The sequence below is a fragment of the Heptranchias perlo genome, chromosome 30 (assembly GCF_035084215.1).
Source record: "Heptranchias perlo isolate sHepPer1 chromosome 30, sHepPer1.hap1, whole genome shotgun sequence".
In the NCBI taxonomy this organism is placed as follows: domain Eukaryota; kingdom Metazoa; phylum Chordata; class Chondrichthyes; order Hexanchiformes; family Hexanchidae; genus Heptranchias; species Heptranchias perlo.
Window position 1 is genome coordinate 3,543,922 of NC_090354.1, and position 21,469 is coordinate 3,565,390.

Below are 21,469 nucleotides of genomic sequence, written 5' to 3' on the forward strand. Positions count from 1 at the left end.
GTAGCTTTTCATCGTGAAAACATTAAAATCTTTCAGACTATGGGTCAATGTTCAATCCATTCAAAACGCCTGAAGTGCGCGAAATGTTCTCTTAAGTTTGAGAATGGAATTTGGCTAAAACCTCGTAATGGCCCCCATAGGTTATACAGGTGTGGTAGGATGCTAATAAACAGGATTCATTTCCCAGCTGTAGCCATTAGCAGCAACCAAAACATCGCACGACTTTCACATTTATGCGGAAAATCTGTGCACAACATTTCGCTAAATGGCACAGTCTGACTTGTTTAACATAATATAAAATATCTCACCTTTTCAATTTGGTCGTACGACTATTAAACCACAGCTAGTATTTATGACTTCCATTAATGGCAATAATGGAATCCAGCCAGTTTATGTAGTCGAAGTAATAAATCATTACATCTATAATATTCAGTCCTTACTGATCTTGAGTCCTCTCATGCAAATACACCCTTGCCAATGGAGTGAAGAATCTCAAAGTTATGAATTCATGAGATTTTACGTAGATGGCGCATTAAATACTTAATAGCATTAACCCAATGCCACATGCCACACATGTGTAATTAATGTATCTTAGTTTATTAGGATCATCTCGAAATATTAAAATTTATTTTAAATACGTGGAAACCCATAAATAAAGTCATATAAATGCATTTTAAATGGAAATATGAATTATTGATATGCAGTTGACATATTTTAGCAATCGCCATTTCTAAATGAATGTCCCCTGACATTTAGTACCTGCAAAAGGCTCCTGGTCTTCACATACCTGTGGATTTTGACCTGCTGTTTTTTAAAGTTGCAAACGGCACAGTTTCGCGAAGTCCAAATTAAACAAAAACTGCGAATACCGGTAATCTGAAATAAAGACAGCAAATGTTGGAAATTCACAGCGGGGTGATTAGACTTCAGCACAGAGGATAACGTTTCTCTATCCGACGCTGTGTTCTTGATGTGTATTACCAGCACGTTCTGTGCTTTTTTATTGCACTGTTGCAAAGTTGGATTTTTCATTGCAACAAACGACTAGATGAATGAGGTTAAAAATAACTATTTAAGGAGTTTGAATTGAAAGGTACGTTATTTAAAGGCAGATGAAAAGTAGTAAACTCTCACACGGAACAGTGGGATTGAAAAATGTAATGAAATACGGTTTTACAGGAAGGCGCAGCATTAAGAAACACACGAACGAGCTGGACAACCCAACACTTTAATTAAAGTCTTCAATTAATTGAAAATTTACTAGAGAAAAGTTACAATCGCATTTTGGCCTTGGAATTACGATGTGGGATGATAAGTCAATGCTGCAGATAAATTGCTCTTCGTTTCCTATGTAGCTGAGGTTTCGAACCGGTTTGAAATGTTAATCAAAGCCTCCTCTAAAACAACGGAGAGAAGGATTTCTTACGTAGGCTAACCCATTATCCTCCACTACAATCACAAAGCCTTTATCTTAAAGAAGGCAATATTCTTAGAATAATTAGCTCTTCTTATTCTTCAACTGTTTCTTCAAGATTTCCTATGGTTCCTATTTGCAGCGAAATTATAAACGCCTTTTTGGTTTGTGTAGCAACATGATTTTGAACGCAATGAACATTTCGCTGACAACGTAGATTATAGAAAGTCCACATAACTTATTTACGATGGCATTGCAAAAAGCGACCAGAGAAATTCTTCCTCCATAGAAAGCAAGACAATCCAACCATAGGTTTCACTTTTTGCTCTACTTGGAGAGAGGGGATGTGTCAGAATGCATCATTTTCTTTTGATGGGAAGTGGACTAAATGCAGAGTTTTTCCGTAAATTTACCTGCTGGACCCTTACCCTTAACCAGGAAGAAACAAGTCATTTTTGTTTTGATAGAGTAAACAAGGAGGAACTGTTTCCACTGGGTGAAGGGTCGGTAACCAGCGGACACAGATTTAAGGTAATTGGCAAAAGAGCCAGAGGTGAGATGAGGACATTTTTTTATGCAGCGAGTTATTAGGATCTGGAATGCACGGCATGAAAGGACAGATTCAATAGTAACTTTCAAAAGGGAATTGGATAAATACTTGAAGGGGAGAAAATTGCAGGGCTATGGGGAAAGAGCGGGGGAGTGGAACGACTTGGATAGCTCTTTCAAAGAGCTGGCACAAGACGGCAAAGCCGAACGGCCACCGTCTGTGCTGTATTTGTGTCTGTGCTGATTCTATGATACTATGATTGTATGATTTCACAGGGCCGTTTCTGTGAAACCATTAACCATAGCTGTCTTAGAACCGAACTCTTTGAAAGTACTACCAATTACAGAACAGAACATTGATATGAGCAGGTATCTCTATACTGTACAAAAAGCAATTCGAAGGAACACGGAGAAGCGTTCTATATGTTCCCGTTGAGTAATAGAATTTTGCATGTCTGATTTAGGGACGATAGTTCCTCTTTGTAACATTCAAAATTAGAACTTTATTTTAAAAAAACACATGGAGGGAAAAGCAGAGGCCAATGGGGCATGGACGTTCCCGTGTGATGCTTAAATTGCTCTGAAACCAATTCACCATCTATGATCTACAATACACCAGGCTCTTCCTCCCTGTCTCTCTGGATATAAATAAATATATTCTATAGATAGATGGGCGGACTGCTAGACAGACAAAGAAACAGATGGGTAGCTCCATAGATGGACATACACACACGTAAGGGAAACAAATAAGACATAGCAAGATACAAAGGACGGTAATTTAAAGACATGCATGACAAAATAAAGTATCTCACAGATGAACCTCCAGATCAGAATATGTCGATGTATATGTCCAACTAAACTCTGTTTCAATAAATTATAATGCCGTCGATGCGCAACATTGTTTACGTTTGGGTAAATCGGTGTTTACCATAGAGTAATGCAATCTCTCATGTATTATGTTGTGAAATGTTATTTTATTTTATGAAATACTTTGACAATGAAACGTACATCTCTTAGCAGATTTTGTGGACAAGCCCTGACCTGTTGTCAAGTCAATGTTACAAAATATGTGTCTACCTACAATATGTCTTCTGATTTGAAACTGAACAAACAGTGCGAAAAATGGGGATCCTCGTTTTTATCCAAATGTAAATACTTTTGATTTTTATATCTTGTAGTTAATTTTTACTTTTTAAAAATGTCCTTGTTAATTATAAATTACCTAGATAAATATTGTTCTTAAAGATGAATGCCACCGACACACGATCTTTTGTTTATGCTAAAATTATACAATTGCTTCTTAGAATTATACACGACGATTTCGTTTCTATCCAGTCTTCACTCTGAGTTCATTATATCACGTCTACTCTCAAGCCATTTCTAAAATGAAACTCTCAGTACGTAAATAAAGTAGCCAAGCTTTCTACTGCTTTTAAAAAGCAAAACAAAACTAAGTGAAACAATTGAAGAAGTTGCAATGTGTTACAATTATTAATATTACTGACTATATCGTTCTGGATTGTAACACAGAAGCAGCAAATAATTCCACAATTTAATTCAGAAATCATTATACAAAATTGAGGGTACAAACAACATTTTGTTTTCTTAGTATTCTAAAATAAGTTAACAGAATGTCGTTAAAATGGCAGCTTTGGACATTGAGAAATAACAGGACAGATACTCTGCTAATGAAACATTATCACCTAATTTCCGAAAGTCGAGGTCTGTGAAAAATACCAGAATGGGTCCATTTAATCCTTCTTGAATGGGTTGGTTTAAGTTTAATTTGATTATTTTTTAATATACGGAACGCCTACTTCGTCATTTTGAGAAGCTGTATTTTGAATTTGTACTCATAAAATATTGGAACATTAGTGTGTTCTATTATAACGGGGAATTATTAATTATATAATTTATAAACGTCGAAATTAACATAAGATTAATAATCGGAAACTTTATAGTTGATCCTGAAAATTATTATTTATTTGTTCAATTTCTTTGTTCTACTGATATATAGAATAGTTAAAATTGCATTTAATACATCTGGTATTTCTAACTTTTTCATTGCTGATTTTTAGCTTTTTGTTGTAACAGCTTTATTTTTGCGCTTTGGTAAACAGCTTCACACTGGGCTGTATTAAAAGTATAAATAAACATAGCCTTCTAGTCATTATTATAAAGTACAGCCCGTCATCGAATGCAATTTAAATATAAAATGAAAAGACGACACAGTGCCAACCATACTGAATATGAATCTGTTACTTACATGTAGAAAAACATGCCACATAAATATGCATATACATACTTACCAGAGGCGCATGTACATGGATGCACACAAAGAACCATATTCGCGGAGATTGAAATATGCATAGAATAATGCTAACAAATGTTGAGCACTAATAGTCGGATAGATTATATTCCAACATTAACAACAAATCATAAAATGATGCTACTTATCAAGAAATTAGATTTCATAGTCACCTGTTGGAAGTCTAGTAATAGCACTACATACTGTGATAGGATTGGTATCCATTCTGGAGAATAAGAAAAGAGGAACTATCAGTGTCACTCGGAATTACATAAGGACATGAACGAAAAGTCAACGAGAAAAGGATATTCGGCCCACAGCAACTCATTCCTCCAATTACATTCAACAGACCACCAGATCGTTTTATTTTCTTTTTGTCAATTTATTTCCCTTTTCATAGGCTTCTGTATTATTTACTAATCGACAGCCTCTGGTGTTTCTGTAAAGTATCTATATCTTTTTTATTTTCTTTCACGAATAGATTCAGCGACCTACACATATTACGACTGAATACAACGGGCTATGAAATACATACAGTCCCACAAATATTACCAGTGAAATGGCGCACCTGTATAGATACCGTGGAAGTGAGTCTGTGTAAGGATGCATGGTCGTATCATTGGAAAATATACATTTAAGTTACGGATTGCTTTATCCTGGATCTTTATTGATATTTCTGAAAAACGCAATCGGCTGATCAGTCCAATTACATTACGTTTCAGTTATTACCCTGAACAGGGACAGATTGTGTTGGAGGGCTCCAAATTAGCGAGAGCACGTGATATCATACCTGATTGACTCAGAAACTAAAGACATTTCTTAAGAATTCAAAGTAGATTACTGAAAGTAAATCATACTTTTTAGCTTTAGTCTATAAATGACACTGGTTACACGTTTCATTTCAAATTGCATACACTAACATATTTCAAACAGCTGTAACCATGCAGCTTAGATATTCTAAACAGTGCCTCGTGGGAGAGGGGTTCTACCGCAAACTGCTGTTTATTTTTAGAATTTTTTTAAAATTCAGATTTAGGACATGGGATAATATCTGTTGGTAACCAAAGGAAACCTTGCCTATTATTTCCCTTAATCCTGATAAACACAGTGCTATTTTATCAATCGATTTGGGGGTCCACAGACTTCTTATAAATTAATGTGTGATACATTTAGTCTCCGGCTCATTGATTCTGCCATGCTGCAGCTAAATCTAAATTGAAACACTTTGGCTTATCATGCCTTTTATTTACAAGACGTTGTTAGTGGGACAGACATGACTGACATGAATTGCTCACGACATTAACTGACAGTTAATGTGGTGAGCAATTCATAATGAGGGATTATTTTATGCTTGGTTTAAGATTATATATACAAGCTTTTTTTCTAGGTTGGGGTTTATATGTGATTGGAGTCAATAGGACGTGGTTAAGTACATTCAATGCAATGGAAACAGCAGATGACCTGAGAAGTTAAAATTCTATACCTATTTATAAGTGATATGCAGCAAAATGTGCCCAATACTCGTCTTAGATGTTTCCAAAAGTAACTTTGATGGCATATTAGAACGGAATCCACCAAGTGATAAATAAATTGTACAATTGGAGCAGAATTCTGAAAATCACTGGGAGAACTATTCAGGAAGAGGCAATAGCATATTTTTAAAAGTAATCGGATAAGTATTTAAAACGGAAGGATATAAAACATACCGGGAAAGGACATGGGGTGGGATTATAGTGAAGGGTGCCAGTCAATGAGTAAAACAATTTCCTGCTGTAATTTCTACGATTGTGTGAAGCAACACTTGCTTCTAGTGTTATAGAAAATAATTGCCCTATTAAATGGATCATGAATACCCATATGATGTTCACATAAAATATTCCAAAATTATATTATGTTCTTTCAAAGTTCTTATTATCTTTTGGATTTTTAAAACTAAATTTAGTTGAGTGATTACAATGGAAGAATTTCACTTTATTGAAATGAGTTCTTTATTTTCAAATATATAACTTTGAATTATCCATTGTTCCAGATATAGCCCTGTGATGCAAATATATAACCCGTTCTGAATATGCACTTTTTTCAAACCTGTTCACACCTGGAGAGAAGCACTAAAGTAGAATGAAGTTCTTTGTAACTTGAAAGCTATATCGGAGTCCGCCCCACCTCAGCCCATCTGCTGCTGAAACCCTCATCCATGCTTTTGTTACCTCTAGAATTGACTATTCCAATGCTCTCCTGATCAGCCTCCCATCTTCCACCCTCCATAAACTTGAGCTCATCCAAAACTCTGCTGCCCATATCTTAACTCGCACCAACTCCCGTTCACCCATCACCCCTGTGCTCGTTGACCTACATTGGATCCCAGTCCAGGGACACCTCGATTTTAAAATTCGTATCCTTGTTTTCAAATGCCTCTATGGCCTCGCCCCTCCCTATCTTTGCAACCTCCTCCAGCCCTACAACCCTCCGAGATCTCTGCACTCCTCCAATTCTTGCCTCTTGCGCATTTGCAATTTTAATACTCCATTATTGGCGGCCTAGCCTTTAGCTGCCGAGGCCCTAAACTCTGGAATTCCTTCCCTGAATCTCGCCGCCTCTCTTGCTCTCTCTCCTTCTTTAAGACGCTCCTTAATATCTACCTATTTGGCCAAGCTTTTAGTCACCTGTCCTAATATCTCCTTATGTGGCTGGGTGTCAAATTTTGTTTGAAAATCGCTCCTGTGACGCGCCTCAGGGCGTTTTACTATGTTAAATGCATGTATAAATGTAAGTTTTTGTTGTTGTTATTTAAAGAGCTCGGAGGAACATGTTTCATTTACAGACTATTTGTACATTGGGATTTATTGGATCTTTGTATATGTGAGTGTATGAGCCTACCTGTGTTGGTATATATTAGTGGATGAATACATGAGTAAGGAAAAGACAATGTGTATCAAAAGGCGTGTGTTAAAATGTGTCAATGAATGTGCGAGTTTTGTTCCACATTGTCTCTTCTTCAAATCATCCGCGAATAATGTATATATTTTAACTTTCTGCAAATAAAAACTCTTTTTATTCATCCTATAACTCATCATACCGTCTCATTGTTCACACCTCGTGTTATATAAGGTGAAGTAGTTAACGCTGTTTACCCATCGTTTTTAAAACTACTGATGAACCTAGTAACGTACACATTGCCTGGTTATCAATGTTATATGAACCTACAGAGATGAATCGCTAACATTTTTTGGTAAGATCTTATTATTGTTATAATTACTCTCAGATCACAAATGTGTCTCTTACACGGTGCTTATATATTTGAATCTCTTTCTTGTGGTTCAGGAGTATTGCCTACAGCAGGATGTTTGTGATTGTGAATAAATATTGATTTCAGTTGACAATAACATCCGGTTGACCACACTCACGTTAAGATGCAATATCCGGTCTGTATTATTTTATGATGTGGAGATGCCGGCGATGGAGTTTCCCATTGCGATGGCAATTTATTTCCAAATTTTGTAACTTTCCTCAATATCCTGATATTTCTCTTGGCCTTTGCTTTGTGTTCCACCAATTTAAATATACAATTCGGTGCGTTTCTCAGACACTGTCTGGAATCTAGCAACAAGCCTTTCTCTTTTCTGGTTTACTCGCTTTAGCAAGTGACATGCATAATATTTTGTTTTCAACCACGTGTGACCAAGTTTACAACCGTCGGCATGTACTGCGCATAAAGTAGAATAAAAACACATTCTAACAGAAGGCTACGTTCAACATATTATTGATAAATTCTTTCCCTGTTTTCATAGGCTGATTGCAAAACCCCAAGCCAATGTTTTTGACAGGTTTTTATATGAATCAAGTTGTGTTAGAGTAAGCTGTTGTTTGAAATATAAAGAATATGGTTCTTTGTGTGCTTGCCTTGTATAATTAATCTCACTGTCGTGAAGCTTTCAGAGTAAGGCAGATATACAATGTTTCTACTTTTTTTGCAAATTTACAAATCAAAGTGGAACAATAACATACAAACCAACAAAAATACTACCAATAATTAAAAACGTTCGCAAAATGCACAAATAAAAACATACATTTTAATTGTAGATGATTAAATGGATCTGAAGAATTGATTTTGGTTCCCGTTGTGTCATATCTTGGTCTCTTTTTGGCAGGTCTTTCAGGCTCAAGATTGTTTTCATAATGTAGCATCCCCAGATATATATATTACAGATAGCTATATAAAATATAAACTAATGTAGAATGTATGTAAAATTCTATGCGTATATGTATGTAGTGTAAGTAAAATACTAGAAAGATACTGTTAGAGAAATACACTAAGAGCACCAGCATTCTGAGCCAACCGAAACACTAATCGTGTTAAAGTTCATCCTTAAAGGGCAATGGTGACCCGGCAGATTAAGAGGGGACTGTATGTGAAAACTGCACCAATGCAGTGCCGAACTCGAATATTTCACTTCTTGCCTTATCATTAATGCACCCAGTCACTAATGAATGCACTGAGTCAGTAATTAATTCACCGAATCACTAATTAATCCACCGAGTCACTAATCAATGCACCGAGTCACTGATCAATGCTCCCGAGTTACTTATTAATACAACGAGTCACTAAATCAGTGCACCGAGTCAATAATCAATGCATTTTTAAAACTGTTCTCTGGAAGTGTGCGACGCTGGCAAGCGTTGAAGTAACCAGGTACAAATTGCAGGATTCTGCTTTTACATACGAGATATGTATTGTTTCTGTTACTATGGTTACTAAAGAACAGGAACCTGTTTGCATTTTTGTCCTTTGGCTGTATCTTGGCTCAGTGGGAGCAATCTCATCTCTGAGCCAGAAAGTGGTGGGCTCTAGCCCCACTCCAGGGATTTGAGCACATCATCTAGGCTGACACTTCACTACAGTACTGAAGCTTTGCCCGAGGTGCAGTCTTTCGGATGGGACGTCTGGCCCGGTCTACTTGTTCAGAGGATTGCAAAATATTTCATGGATCTATTCAAAGAAGGGCAAGGGAGCTCTCCCGGTATCCTGGCCAAAGAACACCCCTCAACCAACATATCTAAAACAGAGTAACTGCTCATTTATTTCATAACTGTTTGTGGGACCTTGCTGTGCGCACATTTGCTGCAGCGTTTCTCTACCTAACATCAATAGTCATACTTCAAAATAATGAAATGGTTGTGAAGTGCTTTGGGCCGTCCTGAGGACGTGAATGGTGCTATATAAATACAATTTATTCCTTTAATAATATTGAGTAATCATTTCAAGTCTGATGTTAGCATCTATGAATGAAGTTATCAACTGCCTTTTCACAAAATATTTTGAAACATATAAAACGAAAAGCAGAATCACTTTCTTCGGTGAGTGCGTGACGATTTCTAAAATCAGAATCAACAACGAACAATTCAATTTCGTGGACAAACAAGACTAATTAATTAGTTCTCAAGATCACAAGAAAACAATGCCCTTTGATGTAATAATCAATCTATGTTTACTTTCCCAATGCAACGTACTCAGTGTTATGTTTCATGCTAAAACAAATATATATATATATATATATATATATTAATCCGTTGTGCTAATATGTTATTCTCCTCGCGACTTTGTACCAGTAAATTAAAATATTTTTACTGCCTAGTACCACTCACACAGATAAAAGTGTGTTGATTGTCAATAGCTGCTGGGACCAACTATTTAACTATCGATTCCAGATTAGTTTATTATCTTCAATAAAAAAAAACTCTAATCCAATGAGATGCTTGACCTCACTGAATAAAAACGGCCACTGAAACAAATTCCACTAACCTTTACAGCAAAAAGATTGGATCAGATAATTACAGATAGCCAGATAATAGCAGGCATACTTCAATCTGCTTTAGATGTTAATACTTCTAATTGGAAACGAGTAAACGGAGCACTCGTCCGTAACAAGATTCATTACATGCAAATATCACCCACTTAGGGAAAGGAGCTTTCATCTTTGCTTCCAGTGAGGGGTTTTGACCGGTTAGAACATATCCTTCAGGCCCATTACTTACGTTGGTATCTACTAACTTGTTGCTCAGTAATAACAGAGAGCGTGGACCTAGATTGTCATTGTATGGTGAATGGCAAAAAAGTAGCATTTGGTGCCAAAGTTTGAAATCTTCATGGAAACTCCCGCCGCAACGTGGTAAAAGCTGAACTCTCAAAGCAATATGGCGCCTATGGTCTCTCCACTAGTAAAAGTCTTTGATCTGCGTTAAGGTGGCCTGTATGTTAAACTGGTGAAGCATTAAATATCCAAGGTTACAGCTTCCTTTACTGACAATCAATTTATAAAAGCAACATCTTGAAATCATTGTAAGCTTGGATTAATTGGCCATGCGTACTTGAATTTTAATGACTTTTTGTATGAGTTTTGTATTCCATTGAAGAATGATAATACTGGGGAATGGAATTCTTTCTAGGTCAAACATCTGATGTCAGCATCAAGCACTTTCACGTTAGATATATGAATGTTGGATGCCCCAACAATGTAACTCAGTCCCAACCTCTAAAGTGCCTCAATACTGAACCAGTGTGAATACCCCACACCAATCATCTAGTGGCCTTTTTAAGTGACATGGCAAATTTAGCGCCAAATAGATCAAATATGAACATTCAGAGCACAACCCAGTACCTGCAAATTTATATTTTGTAATAGGTTGTTACACTGCAACTTTCATGCTGTTTGATGGCTGTATCGGATAGGCATCTATGTGAAAGTGTCAACATAGTTGGGTGCCAAATCCCAATCCAACCACCGCAATAACATTGCATGTACATTGCTGCGCGGGGCAATTTCCTATGTGCACTGGCTAAACTTTCAGGGTAAATCTGGAATCAGGATCAGAGCAATTGTTGGGAACAAGCTCTGCACATGCGTATATCCTGGGCAGGAGGATTCGAGTTCCAGTCAGGCAGGAGCCGAGTAATGTAAGCGTGGCCGGAACCCGTACTGCAGTAAGCACCTTCAGACTGTAGCTGCAGTGTAAACCCAACCTAAAGCCAAGCAGCCTGTGATTTCCAACAGCCTTTCCACATCATTTATGTTTACAGTTGCTACAGGGTAACTCCATCCTAGTACAAAGCCTCATTTGAAAAGTGCCCAGGCGGTCCATTGGACTAGTGGGAACTTTAAAACGTCGGATTCCTTTCAATGTTAAGGCAGAATGCTGCCCTCCTCTTTCCTACTTTTAAAAATGAGGTGCCCAGGGAACAGAGCCCTACACTAGCATTCAAGCGCACACATGCAGATCTCTTTTATATTGGACCTTCTTGTGACCTGAAGGGACGCGTAGTTAGTAGTATAACTGTAGTCTGCTGCTTATGGATCACACATCATATATACTGATTTGAGCCGCTTAGCTAGTGGGTGCATAGTTGCAATTAATGAGTTATAACTGCAAATTACACTCTGTTCTCAGGTGGAAATATCTGCTTTTTGAGCAATAGAAAGAATTACAAGTTTACGCAGAAGGTCCAATAATGTACTTGAGCAGTTGCAACGCTCAAATGACACTACCCCTGAGTTAGATGGCCTCCCCAAGGAGAATCCTGCGCCACTTGGCCTCAGTGCATTCCAGACTTGACTCCAGGGTTATGCTGCCACTTTTGGGTCAATGGGTAACCGAAACCAACGTGCAACAATGAATAAGTAGCAAAACAAAATCAGCCTTAGGCTACATTTATACTGCAGCTACCGGTGACTACATAATTGATTCCAGCCGAGCAGTACGTGATTGTGATAATTTAAACTCTGGTAGCCAGGAGAAAGATCTGCGCACGGCAGCCGATACCCGTTCATGGAGCTTCGCTGCAGGTCTGTACATTGGAACATTTTCAGAGCATAGACCAAGGATCTGCTTCCTCGAAACATTGCAAAAAATGGTTTCAAGTTATAAGATGTCTATGTGGTCCAGAAGACCCGGTGGATACTTTTTAACCCCAGTTTGAAACTGCATTGGAGTTATAATCCATACAGAGTTAAACCCAAGCAATGCGGACCGCACTCCCACGGAATCTCACAGCACCAGTTGTGAAGTCAGATGAGGACCTAACTCTGGAGTTATACTGCCACTATAGAAATACTGTGAAGCAGAAATCACTTCACCGCAACGCATACCTAACAGTATAACCTCACCCATAGACGCCTGCGGACAATGATCCGTCAAACCAATCAAGTAATAAACTATCCTGCAAAGAAATTGCTTGTGAAACTGTATTAAAGTATGTCTGTAGTTGATTTTATCTAAGTTATGGGAATACATTTAATATCTCCTGACAGATTAGAGTCCCCAGCAGTGATAGCATTCCTTACTAGCCACAATTATAAAATAATTTACATTGGATTAAGAAATCCTTTTCACTCTCGTCTGCTTTTACTTCTTCCTCATTCTCCCTTAACTTCTCCTTCCATTCCTTGTGTATTTTATTTTCTCCCTTTCTCTGTCTCTTTCCCGTTTTCTCGCCATCCTCCCTGGCAGTCTCATTTTTTCCCTAATCTTTCTCAGTATCTCTCCTCTTAATCCCTACATTCCTTCTTTTCTATCGCTCTCTCCATCTTCTCTACTGGCTCTCTACGTTTTCTCCCTTCCCACACTCTGTTTCGTCCTCCTGTGTTTTGTCCCTTCACTCTCTCACTCTTTACGGTAGCATGGAACATCAAATGTTTTTATTTTTCTAAATTGCAAGATATCCGTGCACTCTATTGTAAACGCACACCAATTACGACGCGTGTAGAGGTAGCTAGATAGTATTAACACGGCCATAGTAATTGATCACAGTTTTTACATATTCAGTATTAATTCTGTTATTTTTAGATGTCCAATTTTTACAGTTTGATTTTTATTATGTTATTCTACATAAATCATTCAGCGTTGTATTATTTAACCTTGACTTAGTTTTTGTCATCGTGTTCTGACATTTTATCTGATTATAATGTTACTTGGGTTTATATAACGCCTTATCACAACAATAGCTTTAATGTATATAGTGCCTTAAACGTAGAAAGAAGCCCCAAAACGATTCACAGAGGTATAATTAAAATAAAACGGACGCAGAGCTAAAGAAGGAATGATTAGGAGCGGTGTTCAAACGCGTGGTCAAACAAGTGGGTTATATGGAGGGCCCTAAAAAAGGAGAGGGAGTTGAAGCGATGGAATGGTTTAGGGAGAGAATTCTAGAGCGTGGAGCCTAGGCAGATGGACACAGCAGCCAGTGATGGAAGGGATGCACGAGAGGCCAGTGAGAAGAACAGAGAGATGGGGGAGTGGAGGTTGTAGGGCTGGAGTAGATTACAGAAATAGGGGAGGGGGGGCGAAGCTATGAAAAGATGTAAACACCAGATTGAGAATTTTAAATTTGAGGCATTGGGGGACCCAGAGACAATGTAGGTCACTGAAGGCAGAGCTGATGGGTTAGCTGTACTTGCTGTAAGATAGCATAGGGGCAACAGAGTTTTGGGTGAGCTGGCGTTTACAGAGGGTGGAGCATGGGAGGCCAGCCACGAGAGCAATGGAATAGTCGTCTGGAGGTGACAACGGCATGTATGAGAGTATAAGCGGCAGATAGGCTGAGGAAGGGATGGAGGCAGGCGATCTTATGGAAGTGGACGTAGGTGGGTTTTGTTATGGAGAGTGTATCAGATTGGAAGCACAGCTCAGGGTCAAATGATGTGGAGATGCCGGTGATGGACTGGGGTGGACAAATGTAAGGAGTCGCACACCACCAGGTTATAGTCCAACAGTTTTATTTGAAATCACAAGCTTTCGGATCTTTGCCTGAAGAAGGAGCAAAGCTCCGAAAGCTTGTGATTTCAAATAAAGCTGTTGGACTATAACCTGGTGTTGTGCGACTCCTTACAGGATCAAATAGGATGCCAAGATTGCGAACAGTCTGATTCAGCCTTAGACAGTGGCCAGGGAGGGGGAATGGAATGGGAGAAAGGGTACTGAGTTTTTGGCATGTAGTTGAAGACATTGGTTCTGTTTTCCCAATGTTAAACTGGGGGAAATTATGGTCCACCCAAGACTCGACGTTAGACAAGCAGTCTGACAACACAGGGGCAGTGGAAGGGTCGAGAGAGGTAGAGGAGAGGTAGTGCTGGGTGTTGTCAGTTTACATGTGGAAACTGAACCCATGTCTGCAGATGATGTCGCCAAGGGACAGGAAGCAGATGAGGAAGAGGAGGGGGCAAGGATAGATCCTTAAGGCAATGGCGAGGGGCTGGGGAGACAAGCTATTGCTAGAGATGTTCTGGCTATGATCAGGTAGGTAAGAATGGAACCAAAGAACGGACCTGGACCACAGAGGAGAAGCATTATAGGAGGACGATGTGGCAGACCATGTCAAATGCTGCAGAGAGTTCGAGGAGGATGAGGAGGGATAGTGCACCACAGTCACAGGGATGTCGTTTGTGACTTTGGATAGGGCCGTTTCAGTAATGTGGCGGGGGCAGAAGCCTGATTGAAGAGATTCAAAGAGGGAGCTGCAGGAAAGATGGCACGGATTTGACAAATGTTACAAAGAGCTTCCTGCCATAGTTAATTTTGGAGGACAGCGGCTTGTGGATGTTTGCGGTTATTGCGTTTTACTCCGTGGAGCTCATGTTAGCACTCGACCCATTTCACTTCCTTTTGAAACACTAGCCAGCTATTTCACTAGATTTTAAAACAGATAGGTTACAGAAAAAATAACGTCGAGATCAGATGAAATGCCACACCCAGGTTCTAGAATGGTTCATTTCGATGAATTATAGACCTCATAGTATGATAGCTGCACCTTCGTTTTTCGGCTCGTTGGAGTTGCCCTGTTTTCCTGTTTTGGTTCGACTCTTACCTATTCGACCCTAGTAAACTGTTGAGAGTCTATGATATTATAAATTACAGAGGATCATTGGGTAGGAGTGGGCTGGATAGACTGAATGGTCTCTTATTCCATAATGCCCTGCATTCTTATCGCCATCAGTCACGTTATTCCCAACTAAATGCCATAATTTATTTGACAACATTGAATTTATTTTTTCTAAACACTAATATTTTGTGAATATTTCAATTTTTATAATAATATAACAACTCTATGTAACGCATTTCTTTCTTGTAATTACAATATGGGTTTGTAGACCCATCTCAGTTGTAACTAGATTGGAGACCAAACTGCTTTTTTCTCTGGGCCGAGACGTTCGTCAAATAAAATATCAACACTTTAAGATATGAGGTTTTTAAGGTCGGGATTTGAAGAGGCGATTTCACCAAAAATGAGTCAATTTTTCTCATCAACTTAGCAACGTGAAGGATGCAATTCAATGATTAGCATACACAGTGGATCTATCAATACTAAGTAATGAGACAGTTTGTATCACGTAGCTGCCAATTCTGTTGGATTGTTATAAACAGGACTGGCTTACATTACGCTGCATTAATTTAGCCCATGCCATTATTTATTTGAACAAGATTCAATGCCTCCCTGCCAGCATCTTATGCATTCAAGGTCGAGGTGACGGTTATCTCAGGTACTATGCCGAATCCTTTGGAAACAAAAGTGAATATAACTGACCAGAAAATCAATACAGAAGTTAAAAATTACAAACTATACTTCAGGCGACAAACTTCTCTCTACTTTTGTAGTGCAATAGGTTTCGGCATAAGTGAGATATAAAAGGGAAACCCGGAAATGTTGGAAATCTGAAATAAAACCGAAAGCAGAGATGTGCATTTCCATCATCCAATATTCCATTCTAGCACAAGCCCTTGAAAGAAATGTGTAGCGTCAATGATATAAGGAATCAAATTCAATGCAGAAAATGTACACGTAAGCAGAAATTCACAGAGCACTGTGTTTCTCAAGAGACCTTTCAGCCCCTGCAGCATCTGTACATGCTGCGCCTTTACTGGTCACCACTTTGCTATTTTTTCACATGCCCATCTTCTACTAAAACCAGCATGAACGTTTGCGAGAAAGCGTTTAATGTCCTAAGGAAGGATATATTACCGTGTATTTGCATAATGCTTCAGTAATATAAAACAAAAATTAAAAATCACACATATAACATAACTATGACAAGGTGGTAATTCAAAGCTGCTCCCTTTGATTTTTTTTTCAAAATACAAAATTCACAAAAATATTCCTTGAAATTATTTTTCCCAACTCATAAAATGTCACAGGAGTTTTAAACGGATATAACTAGGCAGTCGTGTAAGATAGTAAATATCTCCATTTGTGAGGGGGTGATAACTCACGTGTGAGGTATCTGGTCTGATAAAGGTTTGCACCCGAACATGTGATCCTGTTTTTTTTTGTCTTTCCTGATGCTGATAGGCCTGCTGTGTATTTCCTGCATTTTATGTTTCAATTTGGTCAGCCTTGTTAGTGGATCATCTCCTGGCATCCAAAAGCCTCGCCACCATCTACAAGGCTCGTCGGGAACGTGGAATACTCGCCATTTGCCTGGATTGGGGGAAGCCACAAAAACTTTCAAGAAGCTTGACACCATCCAGGACAGAGCAGTGGATGGGTGTCGTTGCCGCTAGGCTCAATATCAATCACTCTCCCGGTGTACTGTGGTTGGAGTATGTGCTATCTAAACTGCAGTAACTCATCAAGTTTACCTAGACAGCGTCTCTCAGCCTCCTGACCATCAAGAAGGGCAAGAACAACAACTTAATGGTAACACCATCACCTGCAAGTCACAAATCACCCTGACCTGCACACTCACTGTTCTGGGCCGCAAAATGCTAATTACCTATTGAGATTTGTAGGGATTTTCACCCTCAGCGAAAGTGAGCTATATGGTGGCCTGTAACCCAATATAATCGATATCTTCATTCTACAAGGATGGATCGAATGGCCTTTTCCCGTCCTTGATTTATCTTACGTTCTAGATGAGACTGAATCCATAACACACCCGCGATTCCACGGGTTACAATCCTCTCCCTAATAGACATTTATCATAATAAGCCTGCTGCCGGTGTAATAATCTATTTCTAAGATTGTAATGAGGGGAAGGATACAACTAGTATTTCTCTGGTACTGGTAATCACGCTTTGTGAGGACTCTTTTGTCTTTGCGCTTTGACAAGTCTGTGGAAATATCAATTTTAATTTTTACTTTACCGTCTCTCTACATGAGTGATATAAATCACCAACAACTGAAACTAGGTATAACTGGTTTATTGTGTCACTTATTTTGGAACGGTTTCCAAAGGTTGGGCAACACTAGCGACAGCTTAACGGTGGTAATTATTTTATATATAGGAAATGTCTATAAAACTTTGAGCTTTTTAAGCTATATGTACAAGGCGTGGTACAAAACGGAAAAACATAGAATAAAAATAATATTTTGGCAATTATGCGTTACTGGTTTTGAAACATCAGTCTAAAAGAGAAACATTCCCGCCTTCACTAGAACTGGAGAGCTGCATTTCCCTTCCGCATTCCCAAGTTACAATCGCTTAAGGCAACGTCACGGGTGCAATACTCTAATTCTGAAACAGCCTGCGGAATGTTACTTACCATAATGTCATTACAAAAGCATCCAATACGCACAGGAAAAACCTTTCACTAAACTGTTCGACGAAACAATGAACATGAAACTATAGATGTTAGAAAACAAGCCACACTGATAGATAGATAGATAAATAGATAGATAGATAGATAGATAGATATGGAATATTTTAGCACAGAGGTTCTGACATTTAATACGAGCTGACTATGCTTCATTTTCCACACTTTTAGACAATGGGCTTTGTTAAAATCTTTAAAGAAATTCGCTTCTCTTCAATAATTACTAAAATCAAAATTTTTCTATTTTTATTCAACTTGTTTCATATTTATTAACAATCCCGTTTCTAAATTCGGCCATTTATTTGTTATGACATTTGGCCTAGATTTGGCGTTATCAATCCACTGCTTATTGATTTTTCTCGTCTTCTTCGCTTTTCAACGTCGCTGGTGCCCTGCGTAACGTCAATGGTCCTCAGACCTTTACCTACATTACCTATAATAATTAGATTTAAAAATTAAAAAGAGAACCAATCGTTCCATGTTTAGAAAAATGTTCTTCAGGAGTGCTCATCTTTCAGGAACTTCTTTTTACATTTTTTAATTGAGGTTGAGTGATCAGAAATCGGAGCTAGTTCCCATTGTTACCTTGCTAAGGATTGTAAACAATTTTACAACACCAAGTTATAGTCCAGCAATTTTATTTTAAATTCACAAGCTTTCGGAGGCTACCTCCTTCCTCAGGTGAACGATGTGGAAATTTCGTTTCCACATCGTTCACCTGAGGAAGGAGGTAGCCTCCGAAAGCTTGTGAATTTAAAATAAAATTGCTGGACTATAACTTGGTGTTGTAAAATTGTTTACAATTGTCAACCCCAGTCCATCACCGGCATCTCCACATCATTGCTAAGGATTGATAGACTGAGAAAACTCCATTGACCAAACATAAAGTGGTAGTGCATGTAAACTAGGTGTCAACGCCTCACAATTGCAAAATTGTGTAAATATGCTTTCGGTTAAGGCTTTCAGCCTAGCCATCTATATTTTGTTCTTTTTAAACATACAAAATCTATGTATGTATATAGCCATCTATAGTGTTAACGGAAAACTACGTATAAAATACTTTAGCTAAACTTTCGCTGCAGCCTATATAAAATATTCAGAATAGTTATTTTATAATTTAGTCACTTGTCGTCAACATGCATTTATCAGCTGAAAATGTGACATATGATTTCTGAGATCCATGCATCAATCATAGCATGTGAGATCTCCTCCCTATTCTACAATGCTTATATCAAAATAGTTTTGAATTTTTATCCAATATTTCACATCCATTGTTTTGACAGGATTGTGATTTTTCTTCCCCGAATATATTTGCACTGCAATATTTGTTCCTGTTGTTGCTGAAATTAATATCGTACTTGCTATATTAAATATATTTTCTGTTTATGTATTCTACCCAGGCGAAGTACTTACATGTTTCATGTCGGCAGTGAATGGACACTCGGCTTTATGTTATATAACATTACATCAAAATGTATATGTACAGTGGGGAATGTTGTTTATAATATTGCGATAAGTTTGTCGCATTTATCTTATGAACTCACGCTTTGTTTCCTGTGAGATTGAATGTGCTGCTCACAAATCTTTTTCCAATGTGTTAGTCAATGCCGAGACAGTTTATACATTTTACTCTCTGCCTTACACACACTCAAAAAAATAAAACATAGAATGTTAAATTGCATCAGAACTGAAATATAGTGCTGATAATTTGTTAATTATTTTGTATTTTCAGTTCAGTCACATAAACGTTGTAGAAAAATAATACTGAACCATGTTAAAAGATGTTAGCCGTTTGATTAATATCGCACAACAGCACAATATACAACATAAAAAGTCAGTAACCAAATCAGTGAAATCTGAAAACCAGAAAAATAAATATTCAGGATATAATAACTACAGAATTTGCCAGAACATGTCTAAATATTATATAGATATTTACCAATATAAAACGCCGCCTCATAGAGCAACTGTTAGATATGGAAAGGTGTATGATATTTTACGTTATATTCAATAGCTAAAATATAAATTTAAATCAGAATAGAGAATTGTCATTTCGAAAACTTAACCACACGTTCTTTATTCTAATTGGGTTTTTTAAAAATCAAACGGTCCATGCAATAAACAAGGACTTCCTATCATATTTTTAATAAATGTTTGCCCAAGCTCATTTCAAACATCATATTTTCAAAAATGAAGAATCTGAAATTAAAATGTTGATTCATTATTTTGCCTTTGGTAATCGCAACACTCAAATATGTGAATATAATAAACTGGTGTACTAAATGTAACTGAACGTCTGACGAAGCATGGATGCTGGTTTTTATTGTTCTGTATCAAAACTGTCAAACTCTGCGAAAGTGTACGTGGTAAGTTATATTTACAATTAACCCGTAATCTTGTTGGCAAAAGTTAAGTGGCTGCAGTTAAATTATATAATAGTTACTGAATGTATTTACATTATAATCATTGTGTTGCTGAAACTTAACATGCTGATTTTTTTATTTCTGTGGGCGAGGAGCAGGAACAGGCAATTGAGGACATGTTAATGAGTGGGATCATTGGTCTGAACTTCAAATGGATGGGAGACATTCGCCTAGAGGAATTGTACAATCAATTAAACAAACAAAAACATCAAGGCACATTTCCCATTCATGTTAGTATAGTCGATATAATTAAGGAATTTAATTAAACTGCACCTGCACACACGATACAGTGTGCATTTGTTTTAAAACCAATTAGGTTTAATTGAACTAAATTAACGTCGGATGTTGAGATCGGAGTATCCTCGTGAACTAATAGAGTACTTCTTACAATTTCATATCAATTGTATTTATTTTTGTTCGGGGTGAATCGACAAATACTTGGAAAGAAGGTTGTGAGATATAAGAACTAGTTGCTTGAAGTGCTATAGCCATTTGTGAAAACAACATCGATTGCGTCACAAAGAAATCGCTGAAAACCAAGACTTTTTTTTAGACTTTAAAAGAATAGCTCGCGAGAACTGAAAATGCCCGCGGCAAATTATAGTCATAATTGCAAAGTTACACATTCTCTGTATCAAAGCTGCCAAACGAGAACCAGTCCATTCGATTAGATTGGATTTTAGCACGGTTTCTTACATTTAAAACTTCGAAAGTCCTTGGCGGGCTTGTTTTGTGCCAAAATGTTCCTTTGGCCCAATGTAACTACACAACACAGAATCCAATCAATTTTTTTAAGAAGGTCAGACCCACAGCTTGCTTGTGGCTTCATATCGATTACGGAGCAGCCAGTCAATTGCAACAGGCTATAATGGGTCCGATATGACCAGTTTTTATCCAAATGAATGGGGAGAAAGTGCAAAGTCTCTTAAAGCCTTTTCTGTTCTTTATTCATTCAGATACAGCAAAGCAAGTTATGACTTTATTTGTTGAAAGTTTTGTTTCATCCCCATCATTAATTTCAAAACTTATCTTAAAACGTACATCTTATCATCCCATCGCCTTGGTAGCGAGTACTTACTGCATTAGCCAGGGAACTTTATGTTCTTTTCTGAGACCAGACCGTCGTCGGGGCCGCGGCGCTTCGTCTGATTGTTGACATTGTGCCTTTCAAGTTCAACTGCAAGGTCAGGGCTAAAC

The 21,469-nt window shown here is 37.9% G+C and overlaps 1 long non-coding RNA gene across 1 annotated transcript; it reads right to left on the reverse strand.

Moving 5' to 3' along the window:
- Nucleotides 1-798: 798 nt before the first annotated feature.
- On the reverse strand, nucleotides 799-21,439 carry LOC137300093 (uncharacterized). Its single transcript, XR_010958022.1, has 3 exons — nucleotides 21,351-21,439; nucleotides 4,445-4,497; nucleotides 799-876 (listed from the first exon to the last, which is right to left on the reverse strand). It is a non-coding gene; the product is annotated as an uncharacterized lncRNA (long non-coding RNA).
- Between the last annotated feature and the right edge of the window lie 30 nt (nucleotides 21,440-21,469).